General features: G+C 38.3%; 1 long non-coding RNA gene across 9 annotated transcripts in view; it reads right to left on the bottom strand.

The window, feature by feature from the left end:
* Positions 1 to 16964, bottom strand: part of LOC116242308 (uncharacterized) — a 346694-nt gene that overhangs the window by 98259 nt on the left and 231471 nt on the right. The window lies entirely within an intron of this gene.

Genomic DNA, 16964 nt, shown 5'->3' with positions numbered 1-16964 from the left:
ATTTTTTGGAGCCAAAGATATAAAAAGAAGGGTTTTTTTTTTTTTTTTCTCCTTTTAAAACCGTTCTCTTTCTGAAGCAACAATCCTTCAGAAGCTGCAATTGCTATAACAACCTTAAATAACAACCTTAAGCATTGCCTTAGGAGACACATGTTCCTTCTGCAATGCTATAGGGAACTCCAAAACCAAAGTATCTGTTTCATCAATATTGTTCTGAAGAAAAAGGAGGAGCACAGTTTTGAAGGGGAAGGAATAAGATACAAGTACATGCTGTAAGATCCACAGTCAAACTGTGGTGTTATCATTGACCACTAAATAACAACAACAACAACAAAAAAAAAAACAACAAGAAAACACAGATCTTCTCATAACCTATATCATGGTGGATTTCTAAATACAACCTGTAGATCTGTCTCAGGGCTTTGTGCACTGTGCAGTAATGTGATAAAGAAGTTAAATAAGTGGGAGCAAGACAAGCTGTATGCAAAAAGGTTCAAAAATAACTGGAGTGCTATATGTTAGTTGTTACACAAACAGATCAAGAGAGAGGAGCTCTGAAGAGTTGAATCATTTCTCACAAGAGGATTCTAAATTGCTCTGCAAATTATGCATTTAAGAATCAACATCCCTTTCATTGAAACATATGGTATATTTAGGATGCCACACAGCATCTGTTCTGCTTCACTCAGCAACCTCACACCACAGCTCAGCAACAGGAGGTAAAACAGTAGCAACATTCCCAGAAAGAAGTCAGCCAAAATCTCACCTCCACAGCTGGAATCAGCAAGGAAGAATTTCCTTGCCTTTACCCAAAGAACAGCATGAAAATGCCAGCATTTATATACTTTGTCAAAAGCCACAAGGAAAATTTAGCTTTGCTCGTCTCAGCCCATTGAATCTATAACTGGTATATTCCAACTGTTGATTTAGCTCCTGTGTAGCATTTGCTGCTTAAGGAATTAGCAGCAGCACTCCATACAAGACACATTATTTGAGACAAGTCCTACACTGGAAAAAGACTACTGTATTTCATCAGTCTCCTGGAATTCAATTTCCCTTGGCCATTCCTTTTTCAAAAGCAGTTTGCAGGGCTCAGTCTCACTGGGATGTAGCAAGAGCATGCAAATCCACTAAAAGCTTAATTTCACAGCTGCCTTCCCTGTGTCAGACCCTATTCTACCGCTCCTCCTCACCTACAAAGTCCTTTGGGGAAAGTGTTTACCCTTGTCCTCCTTCCTTAGGATTCGCCTGTTGCTGTGAGAGTCCCTGTCTCCTTCAAACTTCAGAACAACCAGGGAAAGTTGGAGGTGGGCAGGGAGTAGCACTCCTCAGTATGACAGGCCTTCCCTCAGGCATGGGGTGCAGCAAGAGTCAGGCAGCTCACCAGTATTGCTGACCTGAAAACTGAATCTACTGAACTTCAGAAGCGCAGGGCCAGCATAAGTTGAAATAAAACAAGGACTGAAATGCCCCAAATAATAAAAAACTGCATCAGATCAGTATCTTCTCTCCAATGATGGTGGTAACTAAATAGTCAAAGCTGTGTATGAACAAAGCAATAATTTGTAGTGCTTTTCCTGAGTGTCCTTCCAGCCTTCAGCTACATTCAGTCCAAGGATTTTCTGCTTGATGTTGTTGGTCTATCTAGCGACCATCATTGGATTTCTCTGACAAATGCTTACCACTCTCCCCTTGAAATAATGCATTTGCTGTCTTACTACAACTTCCTCTTTTTGGAAGGAATTGCACTACTGCATTACTTGTTGCATTAATCTGAATGGAATATTGCCATGATTTCTGTCCTAGTTTCAAAGAACATAGCACTGCTGAGGTGAAAAGAGCAGTGCTGTTTCTAGCATCAGCTGAGACTCTATGGCTGTCCATGTGGTGATGAAACAAAAGTAGTGGGAAGGGTAAAAAGGGGAGAAGAATAAGTATTAAAAGAAATGAAGGAGATGAGAAGGAAGTTTTCTGAGCTGAATATTTTTGTGCAACGAAGAACAGGAAAAATCTCTGGGCTGTCTGTTTGGTTTAGTAGACTAGCTAGAGTAAGAGTGAACTAGGAATTTTCTTCAGTCTTCAGAGAAAGGTTATTTACCACTGTAGAAGGTATTTACACATATGCCTCCTATCAAGGCTAATGGGGAGTAGGCATGTATGTCTTCCCAGAAAACTCCCACTGAGTCTCATGCATAAATCCACAAGAAAAGATAGCTTAAAGTAATGAGTATAAAATAATTGCATGCGTATTAAACTTGAGGATTATTCTTGAAAATAATTCTAATGACTTTTTTCTTTTTTCTTTTTTCTTTTTTCTTTTTTCTTTTTTCTTTTTTTGTAGAATCATGGAGATGTGACTAGGATGTGATTATGTTGAATTACTCTTTGGTCATTATGGTGAAGGTTGAGCATGGGATTTATAAACTAAACCACACATGATTTAGTCAATACTAAATAATCTAATTTATATCTAACACCAATTGGTGAATTTCACTCAACTTGTCTAGTAATTTATTTGATGTATTTGAAACTCAAAATCAATTGCTTCACAAACACATTCTTAACTATTCATATTCATATGCAATTATTAAAAAGATTTTTTACTTATCTCTGTTGCTATACCAAAGCCTTATTCAGTACTTGTAAATTCTCATTGAGACTTAGCATATACAGTTTCATTGTGCTCTTTCAAATAATTTGTCTTAACATTTAGAAAATAGTGCCCCAAGTCTTCCTCTGTTGCTAAGCTGAAGATGGCCAAGGACCTGTGCCATGCACTGACTCTCTCAGCTACCCAGTGGCACCTGAAGGCTACTCATTGCCCCTGTGTCAGTAGGCCACAGGGTGCATTTCCTAAGCTGCAGATGGTTATGTTTTAAATGACCAAGAGTAATTCACAGTTCTATATTGCTTTCAGCTAGAGGAGATGAATCAAAGGGGTAATTATGTATTCTGAGACACTTTCGTCAAGTAGGAAACTGCTGTTATGCCAAATTTGGAGAAAATAAATTGTTGGGGATTAATTGACTCGCATAGTGCTGCTCAGGGTATTCAGTTACGGAGCTCTGGAGAAGCTACATTAGTCCTGGTCTAATCATCTCCATACCCATATTAATGTCTTTATTTTTACCTTCTGGTTGATGTTTAGTCATTAATTTTACTGCTGGAAGGGATTGTGCCTGTCGTAAGTGACCATTTCACCAAAGAAATGTCATGCATTTTCTCTGACATCTTACAGATCCTTGGGCTGCTTAGGAGAGCAACAGGACAGAGAAATGTTACTGTTTCATGAGAACTAAAAAGGACTAGGGATTCAGTGACTGCACTTGAATGTGGAAAGGTGGGCTTAAAGCAACAAAGAATCTCATTAGCTGAATTTTGCATTATTTATATTACTGCGTATTTTAAGTATATAAGTATCGTGTTATGTACTATCAAGATTAACCAAATGGTTATTCTCTTACAGTAATTACCACAGATGTGGAAACAGGAAGAAGAGAAAGCAATTAAGAGAACCAGATGAAATTTAAGACATTCAGACAGAATATAACTTCAACTTGCTAACAGTGAACTCTGTCAGATCTCCTGCAAAATGGTCTGTTCTTCTGTTTAGGATAATTTTTGGAGAATGAAAACCAGAAAAGAACAAGGGCTTATGTGCTCTCTTTTATTGAATGTAAGTCACGCTGGCTAATCACCATAGCATCTATTAGACTTCAAATCTATACTGTTTCCGCAGCTACTAGGTTGTTGCTGAATTCCAAATAATGGAATATCACAACTCATAGTAAACATAAATGTGTTGATTATTTCTTTTAAGAACATAAGGCAGTTCGGATCTCCATACCACAGAAACTACCTTAAAACAGGTGACAAACTAGACATTACCCCTTGGAAATTAGGCTTCACTCTTTTAGACACATGCTGTCATGTTGAATGTGTCATCTGTAGCTTTGAAGCCCAACAACCTTGAGAATAAGCCTTGTCATCCCTGAGACTGCATGCCTATCAAGAGCTCTGATCCAAGCTTAGTAGTCAAATGCCAATCTGAAAACATTGCTGTCATTAATGCAATCAGTTTTAATGCAAAAGAATATCATTTTGATTCATTATTCCTGAGCTGTTGAGGCTCCCATGGTATCTAGTATGCTTGCAGCTAACAGCACCACAATTTACAGCCCTTCCTTGAGTACCTCCAAACTCCCTTACATTGCCAGAAAGTGCTTAATGAAAGCTATTTCTACAGCAGATAAGAAGCACTTTTTCTTTACAGGGGTTTTAAATTGTAATGGTGTATTAAACCACAACTATGGATTGGAAAGAAAAAAAAAAATCCAACAACAGGATTAGGCATTGAAACACTCAGTAAAACTGTTACTTATAATGAGTAGGAAGATGAAGATGTACAAATAAAAACACAGCATGTTTTCTTTGAGCATCCTTATTAACGAAAGGGACTGTGGGGCTTCAAGATTAAAAAGCCGATGAACAGCAGCCATTTACATCTGAACAAATTGATCCTAGCAAGATTAGCAGAGCTAGCGAGACTTCAATCTTCTGTTAGACAGAACTACTTCCTCATCTGCAATAGGCCTTCCTAGGATAGTGTCTTCTAGAGGCAATTTCTGCTGGGATTTTCAAAGAGGTAAAGGAACTTAGGTGCTCTGTTCCCAGAGATCTTCAATGGAACATTCATTCAATTTTTAAACTAAGCCTAGATTTTTTCTTTACATGGAAGGAATTAGGATAAATGCATTTGCTGGTTGTCACACCATTGGGAACTGGACTGAGTTTCTAGAAATTTTTGGAAATAATTGACCAACACGTTTAAATTATATTGTGAAGTTTTTGTATCAAAAAACTACAATGGAGCAGGATCAAATTTTTGAAGCAGAAGTGTGAGACCCTTCTTTGGGTAAGAAACTGGCTAGAGGGCCATGCCCAACGAGTAGTGGTTAATGGACTTAAGTCCAGCTGATGACCCATTTTAAGTTGTGTCCCCCAGGGGTCAGTACTGGGGCCTATCTTGTTTAATATCTTTATTGATGACCTAGATGAGGGGATTGAGTGTACCCTCAGTAAGTTTGCAGATGACACCAAGTTGGGAGGTAGGATAGGGAGGCCCTTCAAAGGAATCTAGATAAGCTGGATTGCTGGGCTGAGGTGAATGGGATGAGGTTCAATAAGGCCAATTGTCGGGTCCTGCACTTTGGCCAAAACAACCCCATGCAGCGTTATAGGCTTGGGGACGAGTGGCTTGGGGATGATTGTGAAGAGGAAGGGGACCTGGGGGTATTGGTTGATGCTCAGCTGAACATGAGCCAACAGTGTGCTCAGGTGGCCAAGATGCAGGCCATCCTGGCCTGCATTAGAAATAGTGTGGCCAGCAGGAGCAGGGAGGTGATCATCCCTCTGTACTCAGCACTGGTGAGGCTGCACCTCGAGTACTGTGTTCAGTTTTGGGCCCCTCACTACAAGAAAGACATTGAGGCCCTGGAGCATGTCCAGAGAAGGGCAACTAAACTGGTGAGGGGTTTGGAGCACAAGTCCTATGAGGAGTGGCTGAGGGAGCTGGGATTGTTTAGTCTGGAGAAGAGGAGGCTCAGGGGAGACCTCATGGCACTTTACAACTTCCTAAAGGGAGGTTGTGGTGAAGAGGGGTTTGGCCTCTTCTCCCAGGCAACAAACAGGACCTGAAGAAATGGCCGCAAGTTGTACCAGAGGAGATTTAGGTTAGACATAAGGAAAACTTTTTGTCTCAGATAGTGGTCAGGCACTAGAATGGCTGCCCAGGGAGGTGGTGGAGTCGCTGTCCCTGGCAGTGTTCAAGAGGCGTCTGGATGAGGAGTTACGAGATATGGTTTAGTTTGTGGTAGCAGTGGTAATGAGAAGACGTTGGACTAGATGATCTTGTAGGTCATTTCCAACCTTGTGATTCTATGATTCTATGATTCTAAGCGGGAACAGTTTTCTTGTGGAAAACTGACCATCTCCTTATTTCTCTATAGAAAATGATGAGCGGATCAAAAAAAAAAAAAAAAAAAAGAAAAGAAGTGTTTGGATTTTTTTTTCCAAGTATGAATTGAATGAAATTTGCAGAAATGACAGAGTGAAATAAAAGACGAGGAAAGTTTTTAACTCTAAAACCTTGAAAGTTTTTATAGTCACCCTGCATGCCCTCTTTTGATCTAAGAACCATAATACTCATCTATACCGGGGATTCACATAGATGGTTTGTGGGAAGCTGAATGGGCTTTCATTTCAAGAAAATACTCTCTTCTGGTCTGTGTAGGAGGACCTATTTATTCTTTCCTATTTAATCATCATATTCCATTAGAATATGCTGACTGTTTCTGGATTCATAAGTAATAGGTAATATACCAGTCTCATCAAATCCAAAATGAAATGTGCAATTTAAAAAGCTACATTAAGCAATGAAATATGTGATTATTTGTTAGAAAATAGTGATTTAAATCCTCTATCCCGTTCAGCTATCATCAAATTTTGTTAGTAACATACTAACAGTGTGTAAAAAGTGAAGTCATCACTTTTTACATACATTGCATGTGTAGCTAACTCTTTAGTATGCACAGTTTTGCCAATATTGATTCTTCAAGTATAGTGAATAACAATATATGCAGGAACAGGTAGGAGGAAATCTGGAACAGTTTATATCTGGGAGGGTTTGCTCAGAACCACTACATCATCACTTGGGGGACTGTGAAAATGTATCCAACATCCTGAAGAAGAGAATAGGCAAGAGAATCTCATAACATAGTTCTCTGCAATGTGCAGAGAAAGACTGCTTTATACTATGTTTTACAGCTATAATTGTAATGCACAAAAATGCGAAAAATGACACACCTTGACATTCATTGATACTTGCTGAAAGTTTCTGGAAATCAAACAGTGGACATAAGCACAGTGGGGAGATCAGTGCTGCGCTTTAGCAGTGGTGACAGTGACAGTAGGTCACCTCCGCTGGTGCAGATTTTTGTGAGGGCAGCATGCACTCTTTTGTTAATTGCTGGTAAAAATGCATAGCTAATGCTGGTGACTATATTGGAAAATAGTGTTTTGTAGCTGAGAGTTTGCTCTATCAAATAGTGTTATTGTGTTGCTTGCAACTTTTGTAGTCTCGATTGAAATGAATAAGAGATTTTACCTTCAGAGTGAGGTATGTAAACTAAAGCTCAGGATAAAGTTTAGCATATTCATGTTAGCTCATTACTGTGCATTAGAAAGAGTTATATCATTACTAGATTGACATTATCACTTTGTACTCATAAGTGTATCACCCTGCTTTCAAACTTTCAAGCCTTACAAAAAGATGCCCAAATAAAAGTCACCCACAGACATGTGGATTACAGTATGACAGAAAGAAGTAATTCCCTCCTATTAAATATTTAGCCAAGTGCACTATATCTTTCCCTTTCTCCCCCCTCTGTACTCTAACATAGAAACAGAGGTGAAAGGTTGATTTGGCAACACTTTAATGGTAAGGTAATTACCTACTTTGAGAGATTTGTTACTCAATTTCTTCTCCCAAAGAGAGATTTGGGAATCTTCTTAAAAAGAGATGGAGAAATTGGCTCATTAAAAAGGGAAGTTATCAGCATGTGTTCACTAAAAAGGAATATTATCAGAAGAATACGACAGAGCATACTGATGAGTATCATCAGGACTGTGATGCAATCTAGAATCCAAAAACTCTTTTGACAACATTTTTAATGGGAAGTTCATCAGAACAGGGCTATTTTCTGGACAAAAAGTCAGAGCAATAACCTTCATAGAAAACTGAATGCTGAACTGAGGACACATGAGCATTCATTAACAGCAGTAAATGTCATTATTAAGGGAAAAAATAATCTCCAGCAAAAAGGGGTTGTAGGTTTTTTGTTGTTGTTTTTTGTTTAATTTAACTGTTTTAATATATTCAGTATCTGAATAGAGGAACACATTGATATTCTATGCAAAAGGAGCATGTGTACATCTTATATAATTAGATAAATACTAATCCTTTCCTATAATCCTAGCACAAGACATAAAGGCATTAGGTAGATTGGCAAGATTCTATTTTCCTTTAAGAATAGTGGAGTGATTTTACACTTTCAAAGATACTTATATCTGTTTATGTCATCCGCTATCTATCAACTTTAGGGTTTATACTTCTGAACTCCTGAACACTGTGACCACTTAAGGACTATCTGAGGAAACAGGGCCTAATTTAAATCTTTTTAAACAAATACAAATCATAGTAGGCACGTTTGCCTTGCAGATTCCCATAAATATGTACATACATATCTCTATACACACATAATATATATATATGTTATACTTAGACATAAGACAGACTTGAAAAAATGCGCTTGCTCTTTGATAGTTGTTAGTTCGCAGATAAATATTCCAGGTTTATAAAGGCGTGGCACTTTGAGAAATGTCATGGGAGAGGTGAGATTTTTATTATTTATTTTTCGAGATTCTTCCAGATGGGCTCATGGTTCACTCATTGCTCATGTGAACCTCTCTTCTGTCTGTGCAAAATCCACATATTCACTGTGACTGGAGGTGGACCACTTTTTCCATGTGCTCAAGATGCTGCATCTGAACAAGTTTGCTGATTTTCATGTGTTTCACACCAGGGAGGTAATGCAACAGGGAATAGCCTTAAAAGAGGGAAAGGCAGACAGTAACTGTCTGTATTTCATCCTTCTGCAGATAATACTACATTGCTATTACAGTAGATCTAAATACTTGTTCAGCTCTGATGGGGAGAGGTAAGGAGAAGAGATCAGAGAGGAACCATTCATGTAGGCAGTAGGGCCATGGCAACAATAAAAGAAAATCAAAACAAACAATATGTTATGCTCACGCAGCTTCTAGATAAACATGGGTTTGCAGCAAAATTAGAGTATTACTCATTTAAATTAATTACTTCTTCTGAAGTTACTACTTTCAAAGGGCATAAGATAATTAGATTTTATTTTAGAAGGATGCTGCAACTACTGGTAGTGCTGGAGTAATAACACAAAACCAGCCTGCAGAATAATGGTAATGTGAATGCATATAGTGGAAGTTTCATGGTACCACTGTATAGTTGACAACCCAGCAGATCTGTGGTCTCCAAAGCTGACTGAAACGGAGTGCAAGGGAAGAGCAGCCAAAACTGTAATGGTTCACTCTGACAGGAACTCAGTGGCCTCAAACAAGTTTCAAGTGAAGACGTGCTCAGAAAATCATTCCCTAGGGAAATACCAGATACAGCATAAGGGCACCTAGGCCCTATCTGGAGGTGAAGACCCCATTTCTCTCTGATAATGGATGTAAATCCTTCAGGTTTTTAAAGCAAGAATAATAAGGTGCTGTGTGAGGATGAAAAAATGTAACTGGGGAGGAATGATGTAGGGTAGTTGTTGTCTAGCTGATCAGGAATATCACTCTTCCAGCTGAGCTACTGAAAGTGACAACACAATCTTTGACTAATTTAAAGTCTGATTCCACTGTGGAGCAATTAATTTCTTAGTTCACAAACTAAAGGTTGACACTTGGATCCCAGAAGAGAAGGGAGCGTGTTTCAATCTTGCCTTGCAAAATTCCTCTCACCCATTCAACCAAAGGAGTTTATTTCTTGGCAGACAAGCAACTATCTTTAGTTTTTCATTATCAGTATAAATGGCAAATAAGCATTGATGGCGCTAGCCCATTTGCCTGTCAAATTTCCAAGGCTGTTTTAATCTGATATTCTATGGCATATTTGTGCACGTTGGTGAGGGCACAGAGGGAACCCCCCAGTGCATGGATTCTGAGGATGTAGGATACAAGGACGCTTGGGCAGTACTGAGCACTGACCTTATTGAACACAGAACAGCATCCTGCAGAATTTAACAGATGGGAAGATATGACATAATGCAGAAAGCTATCGCCCTTGTAGGTGGGTATCTAATGTGGATAGGGAAAGGCAAACTGGGGAGAAATGCAAGGTGGACTGTTAAGACAGATGTCAGGAATATGGTTTGGGAAAAACAAACAAACAAACAAACAAACCAAAAAAAAAAGAACCAGAAAGAATTTGAAAACTTAGTATATGGATGAAACCGTAAGCACTACAAGAATTATGGGGAAGTCTGTAGGACTGGTATCATTTATGGTTATGATCAACAAGAAAGGCAGAAAGGGAGAAAGGGCTGCAAAGTATAAGAGAAAATGGTATATGTCTGCTCTAAATTTGGATGAGACAGAAAGTGTAGGCTTGCAAAACATTCTGAAGGAGATAAGAAGGGGATTTCCTTGCAGCAGTCATTGAAGGATATATACCTAGAAGCAAAGAATGAATGCAATTATAATTGGGTAAAGAATTAAAACATACAAATCACAGAATCAGTAAGGAAAGGAAACTGGAATTAACCAAATAATATTTTCTGGGATGATACTTCAAGACAAGGACATTCCATAATGCAGTTGAAGAGTTTATACTTGTATACATACATCTCCAATTAGTTGTGGCTTTTTTTTTCCAGAAACAGTTCCAACCAACTCTACAAAGGCGAGTGCAATTCATAACAGAGCATGCGTATTTGATGACTTTTTAGGTTCTGAACTTCCTAACATCAGAATGCGTAGAACAGAAAAAGAGCACCAACTTTGTCAGTATTGATATACACTAAAGGGATAGAAACTTTTCTGAATCTATGTTCCTCTTGCAAAATTCAACACACAAGTAATTTTGAAAAAGGCATTTTGTTAAAAATTAGCTTAATCAAAAGAGCAAGTTGGTATTTGGAATGGTCTGGAAGACCTAAGATGGAAACAACACTTCCCTTCAGATGGTGCAGAAACAAACACACTCGGTGAGGAAAAGATATATATTATTTTTCAATCAAACTAGGAATAATGAGCTGCAGAGTCTGAATACCACTTATGAAATATCAAAAAGAATACTTTGCTAACAAGCAGAGAGGCAAAGGAGAATACAGACTCATGTCTGAAGGCAAATGAGAACAATGAACAGTTGCTGTGAAGAAGGCTGGTTTGATATGGCTTTTTGTTGGTTTTTAAGGAAAAAGTTGAATTACTTTAAGATCAACTAGACATACTATAGGTGGTGTTTCAAGAAATCTATCAAAATTTAAAAAACAGTTTGAAGCAATTGGTGTAAAAGTGATGAAGGGTGGGGAGAACTCAAGGGCCTGAAGGAGGAAATGTGCAATATCTACTTCATAAAAGAAAAAAAAAAAAAAAAGTGTAGCAGAGAGAAGGGTAAAATTCTGAATTCTGAAAAAAAATGCCAAAATAATTATTTAAGAAAAATGCACAACGATTCCCCCCCAAAAATACCAAAATCAATGTGAATCTTGTGAAACTCTTATTTTTTCTTTTATTTACTTTTTTCTTCTCTTTTTCTTTCTTTCTATTATTATTATTATTTTTTTAACAGGACTCTTGACCAAGAAAATTAAGACAGATGAGCCTTACATCAGGAGAATTTGTGACACTGTCCTCTCCGCCAAAACAGGAAAACATATTCATTGTGGGCAATTTTCAGAAGAGTTGTTCTCAGAACTTCACTGTCAAAGTGGGGACAGAGTCCGGGAGATATTTCTAGGGTAGTTCTTGTGAATAATACGCTAAATCTGGTTCTATACCTTATAGTCATTCAAGCTTTTAGAACAGTGAAAAGCACAAGTTTAGAGATGACAGGACTGGAATGCAATGTAATCTTGGTACAGTGAACAAATGTCTAAAATCAACAAGGCAAGCACTACAGAGATAAAATGTGAGCACTGCACTTGCAAAATAAAAATTATAAAAGTAGACCGGGTGGCTAGGATGCTAAAAAGGATCTGAAATTTAATAGACCTCCAAGTACATGTGTAATACTGTAGCAAAAATTTCCCATTTCATACTAATGAACTCATGATATGCAAAGCACAGAAAGCCATTTGTGATGCTGATGTGTATTTCAGTACATGGCTGTCATATCAAAGGAGGGAACAAAATGGTTTGATTTTCAACAAACAAGAACTAAGTGAGATACCAAGTGAAGAGTCTATGTACACAGTCAATGCATTTAAATAACAGGTGAGAGAAATTCTTATTGGGAGAAGGACATGGCACACCAGGATCTTGTCTGTCTGGAAGAAGGTTGCTTCTCAGGGGCTCTCCCAGCCTTCTACATCTGTAATTCTAGCTTCCTAAGAGAAGAGGTTTCACTAGAGTTCCCTTTAAACATAAAATGTCTAAAGTCAAGCTCCTTTAAAAATATATTTTCTAAGTAGTCTAAGAATGTAGTTTAAGTAGCCATCTAGGTAACTGTTTGGGAGATTTCACCTGCAGCAAAGCAGAATTATAGCTAAAGGCATTACTGTTGTTCTCACTCATGTTAACTTAGGAGTGGGTAAAGTGGATAAGTGTCTCTACTTTCAGAAAAGTAATAATATTTTCTCTGAGCAGGGAATGTTCCAGGTGAGCAGAAGCAAAGTAAAGGAATTTATATGCTGTTGAGAACCACTGCAACCTTGAACAACTCTTAGGAAGTTTTATCAGAAACATAGTATGTGTCATGTCACCAGCACCCAACTACAGAGCTAGTTTTCTATCTAGAAACTTTCTTAATCTAGACAAGAAAAAAATTGATTCTGATCCCAGATTTAAGATAAGTCCATTTTGAGGTGCTGGTTTTCAACATCTTCCATTTTTACAGATATCTGGGGTTTTAGTTCCCAACAGAAATGCCAAAATGTGATGAGAGGATGTATTACTATTCAACTTTCATATTCCCAAAGGATGTTTTCCATTGTTGTTACTGTCATATAAATTACAATTTCAACTAAAAATGGCAGTGCCAGGCAGGACTAATAGTGCCATAAAAAAAATTTATTCTAGTACTCTTTCAAAATATTGATTTAGAAGAACAATAAAATCTGATTTTTCCCTGCTGCTTCAAAGTAGCATTTGGTTCATTCTAAATAGCAAGTAGAAAGTTAAAAGCTCTTAAACAATGAATGAAACAAAATGTACAAAGAAGCCATCACCAAAACTTTGTATCAAGGTAAACATTAGTAACTGTCAACTCCTAGGAGAAGAATAAAGTACTGATTTATCGATCAGTAGACTTCAGCATTTTTTTTTAAATATTTGGAAAATCACCTACTTTTACTACTTAATTTCTAAGATGGCAATGGAAATGAGGCTCTTTCTGAAAGGCGTTATACTTGTGTAACACCATAACTTGATTAGGTTTCATTAGGGCATTGGAAACACTGAAGCCCCTTGGGTACAACTCTGATCTGGCATGAACTCATTCTGCCCATTCAAATTTCTTAATCACTTGGGTTAATTTTGCTGCAACAAGTTCTATGACAGACCAAACATCACCTGCTGTCCTGAACGCCTTAACTTTATTCACAGTAGGTATCACCTGTCCTTCCTCAACCAGTATAAAGCTGGCATTAAGCTTAAAGTCCACATAAGCTGACACTAATTTGACAGAAATGTGACAGAAATTCAACACTGCATCTGTATTGAAAATTGAACTGTTGAGTGATCTATTCATGTGCACAGCTGGTATTAATGAACTCGAAAACATATGGCTTAAGAAGAATGTGAACTAGGTCAAATCAAAAGGAAAAGCTGTAAGAATTTAATGTTTAAAAGATGGTAGTATTGAAACAGGAGTTGATGTGACAATTATAGGATCTTTCAGGAGATGACAAGAAATATATGCTGTCAATCAGCAACCTCGCATAGAGATGTATCCATGCGTAGAACACCCAAGAAACAAACTGCAGTTTAGACACAGGAAGTGGAAGTTATTACTGTCAGTAAACCACATGAGAACTTCTGGAGAGGGTTGAATATTGTTTAGAAGACTATTTCCCCAAATTCTTAGTTCTGCAGAGCCACGAGTGGAGATCCAAGGCAAGGATAAGTATTTACAGACCATCTTTTCCTGTCAAGCAGGAACATGCTTTCCTTGAGCAGGACCACCAGCAAAGTGATGGATACTGCAGCAATTCACTTTCTGCTTTCAGTGGTGCTGAGCCCTGTGTGTGCGGCAAAATGCTCTTAGCGTGCTCAGTTCTGAAAACCCTAGGAGCTTGACTAATCTGCTTACTCTACACAGTGTTGTCCTTAGCTACAAGGGACTCATCAAAACCCTGATAAAATGAGTACATTAAGGTAGATAAAGATGGTGTTCCTTACTGTAGGATCTTAGCACTGATATCTAACATTTATCCTCACAACACTCCCGAGACACAGCATCTGAGACACAGATGCAGGGAAGCCGTATGTTCAAAGATACTTCAAAAGCTATTTAGCTCTTCAGGCAACTGGAGCTTCAATTTAGATGCCACAGACAATTTCAAAACTTCCCTCCAGCTACTAACCTAAGAACTGTTATACTTTTAAAAGGGGCTCATGTTTCTCCAAGTAGACACGTATAAAACTGCCAGAATATCAATGCTACAACAGAACTAATCGTGAGCTGCTTGAGCTTTTCAGAGCTCTGGTTCAGAACGTGGAAGCTTTGAAGGAAGAATTGCAGATGAGGCTTCTCTCCATCTCAAAGATTTACAGGCTAAGTGCAATCATTTTTGTGAACTGGGACTTTTGAGATGCATGAAACTGAGTCTGAAGGGATTCAAGGTCAAATCCTTTACATCTCAGATACAAATCTGTATTATTGGACTGAGAAGTCAGCTTAGAACTGATATTTCCAGGCATTTTCTTGAAGAGCCTTGGACGGAAAAATTAAAAAGCAAAATGGAGACATAGCAACTCTCAGCTTGAGCATGGATTTAAAATCTCTGTGCAAAATCCAGGACAATAGAATTTTGCACACACATAACTTCACTTCCAGGTAAGTATTGAGAAGCAGGTAAATTAGTCTGAATGGAAACCCTATGCTATAGTGACCAGATAGATTTCTTTTATTAAAACAGCTCATTACACTGTTCTGAAGACTCTATTATACTTATTGTGCATTAGCATCAGATGCATTAGCCTATCTATGAGATAAAAGCGTTGGGCTGATCTGAAATGCAAGTTCAGGTTCCCAAAGCCTCATCAATATGGTCTTGCACCCAGAGACACCAAGCACTGCTTCAGCACAGGGTAATGAAGTCACACATTAGATCCAAGGGCACTAGGAATAATTCCTCTTTGTGTTCAGTATGCTGTTGCAGTGTAAATGTGCGACCATGGGAAGGATAAATTGCACAGGGCACTCGGTGTCAGAAAAAGGACACAAAGATTTCTTAGACCCAAGGGTTCACCATCTCTCGTCACACTACTCCAGTATGGGCATCGGGAATGGTAGGACTTGAAATACAAATCTTTATACACCTTATGGCAGCCACCTGGGGAAGAATGAGTGCAGAACAAGCACTGAGGCCTACTACTGTTGCAAGGGTAAGAGAGGACCCATAGCAGGACAGGTTCCTTGTACTGATCTTTTTTTTTTTTTTCTTCCTCACTACTATATATAGATCACAGCAGTAACTAAAGCCAGAACACAGCAGTGCCAAGGAAACGTGTCTCTACAGAGGAGATACTGAAGAGAAGCAATATTCTCATTGCTCTTTAACCCAATGTTCATATATTTCACCGAATTTAAATAATTCTTATAGGCAAGGACTATTATTCTTTGACATTAGTTCTTATGTAAAGCTCTCAACAAGAAAATACTTACTCTTTTTCTGATTTACTGTTTATGCAAGACTTTCTCTCTAAACCTGACAGTAAATATTCTGCTTATTTTCTCAAATAAAAGGAAAGGACCAAGTTCAAGGCTGCAAACTAGGTGTGAGAGTCACATTTGTTTAGGCAGAAAACATATGCAAGGCTGTAGTAGGAAAACAGAAAAAAAAAAAGAGGAAATATTTTTAGTTACCGTTTCACATACAGTCAATTTTCCTTCCACAACCTAGCTATCCATGCAGTCACTCCCTCAGTCATGCTAGGATGATGTTCACATACACAATCACTGTTAATCCCAACCCTAAATGTCTCACTGAAAACAGACTTGCTTGAACTTCTGCCAACCTGCTAACCTACTAACAAAAATAAGCACAAAATTGTGTATGAAAATGTCTTACGGATTGTCAAGAGCTGTTACCTCCATTTCTTAAGACTTCAGCAAGCTGGACGATAGAGGAGCAAGAATGTTCCTTTTGGGGCGGCGAAACAAGGTCAGTCTGTGCCTGTCTGAGAGGCAGCAGAGCTTGCACGGGAAAGCTGCCCCTCTCCACGACCCGAGGAACGCTAGGTGGCACTGGTGGTATTCACACATATTTTCATCTACCTTTCTGAAAAGGAATCTGCTGATACCTTTCGACTTTCAGCAAGCAATAATGTGGTAGAAAACAATTCAAGTATTTCTCTCGGTGTTTTGTGAGCCAAAGATTAAAAAGTACTTTTTGCCACATGACTGGGGGCTGAAGGAAGGCTGTCTGACCCTCCTCTTCTTTCTCAGAGCTGTCTGAATGGATCTTCAGCTTGTTAAATTCACTTCCACAGTATTCAGTGATTGCAAGCCAACTGGTAGAAATACTATTGTGCACATAATGGTCTCTTTATAAACATTAATTATACTTTTATAATACGTATGAAAGTTGTCAAAGGGTTGGCTTCTGCGATAGTGAGCTACCAGTGCTGACTGACGGCATTAGTATCCATATTTTAAGTGTAATTAGACATATCTGAAAGCAGCAACACTATACAGGGGTTAGCTGCAGCACAAATTATCCTCCTGTAACTGACTTTAAGAACTCCCCAAAGGTTGCTTGTCAGTATGTTTACTTGCTTACAGTTCCAAGAAAACAAAATGGAACAAAGCAGCAATACAAGGAAAAGGAAGTGGTATTCCCTGGAACTCATGAATTAAAACAAGTAGAAATACAGATTAAAAAGGGTACTAGAAAAATAATTTGGGTGTGACCAAAAGATCAAAGCACCAACAATGA

The sequence above is a fragment of the Phasianus colchicus genome, chromosome 1, assembly GCF_987193195.1.
Source record: "Phasianus colchicus chromosome 1, bPhaCol1.hap1.1, whole genome shotgun sequence".
In the NCBI taxonomy this organism is placed as follows: domain Eukaryota; kingdom Metazoa; phylum Chordata; class Aves; order Galliformes; family Phasianidae; genus Phasianus; species Phasianus colchicus.
This window is presented reverse-complemented; position numbering and strand designations above follow the sequence as displayed.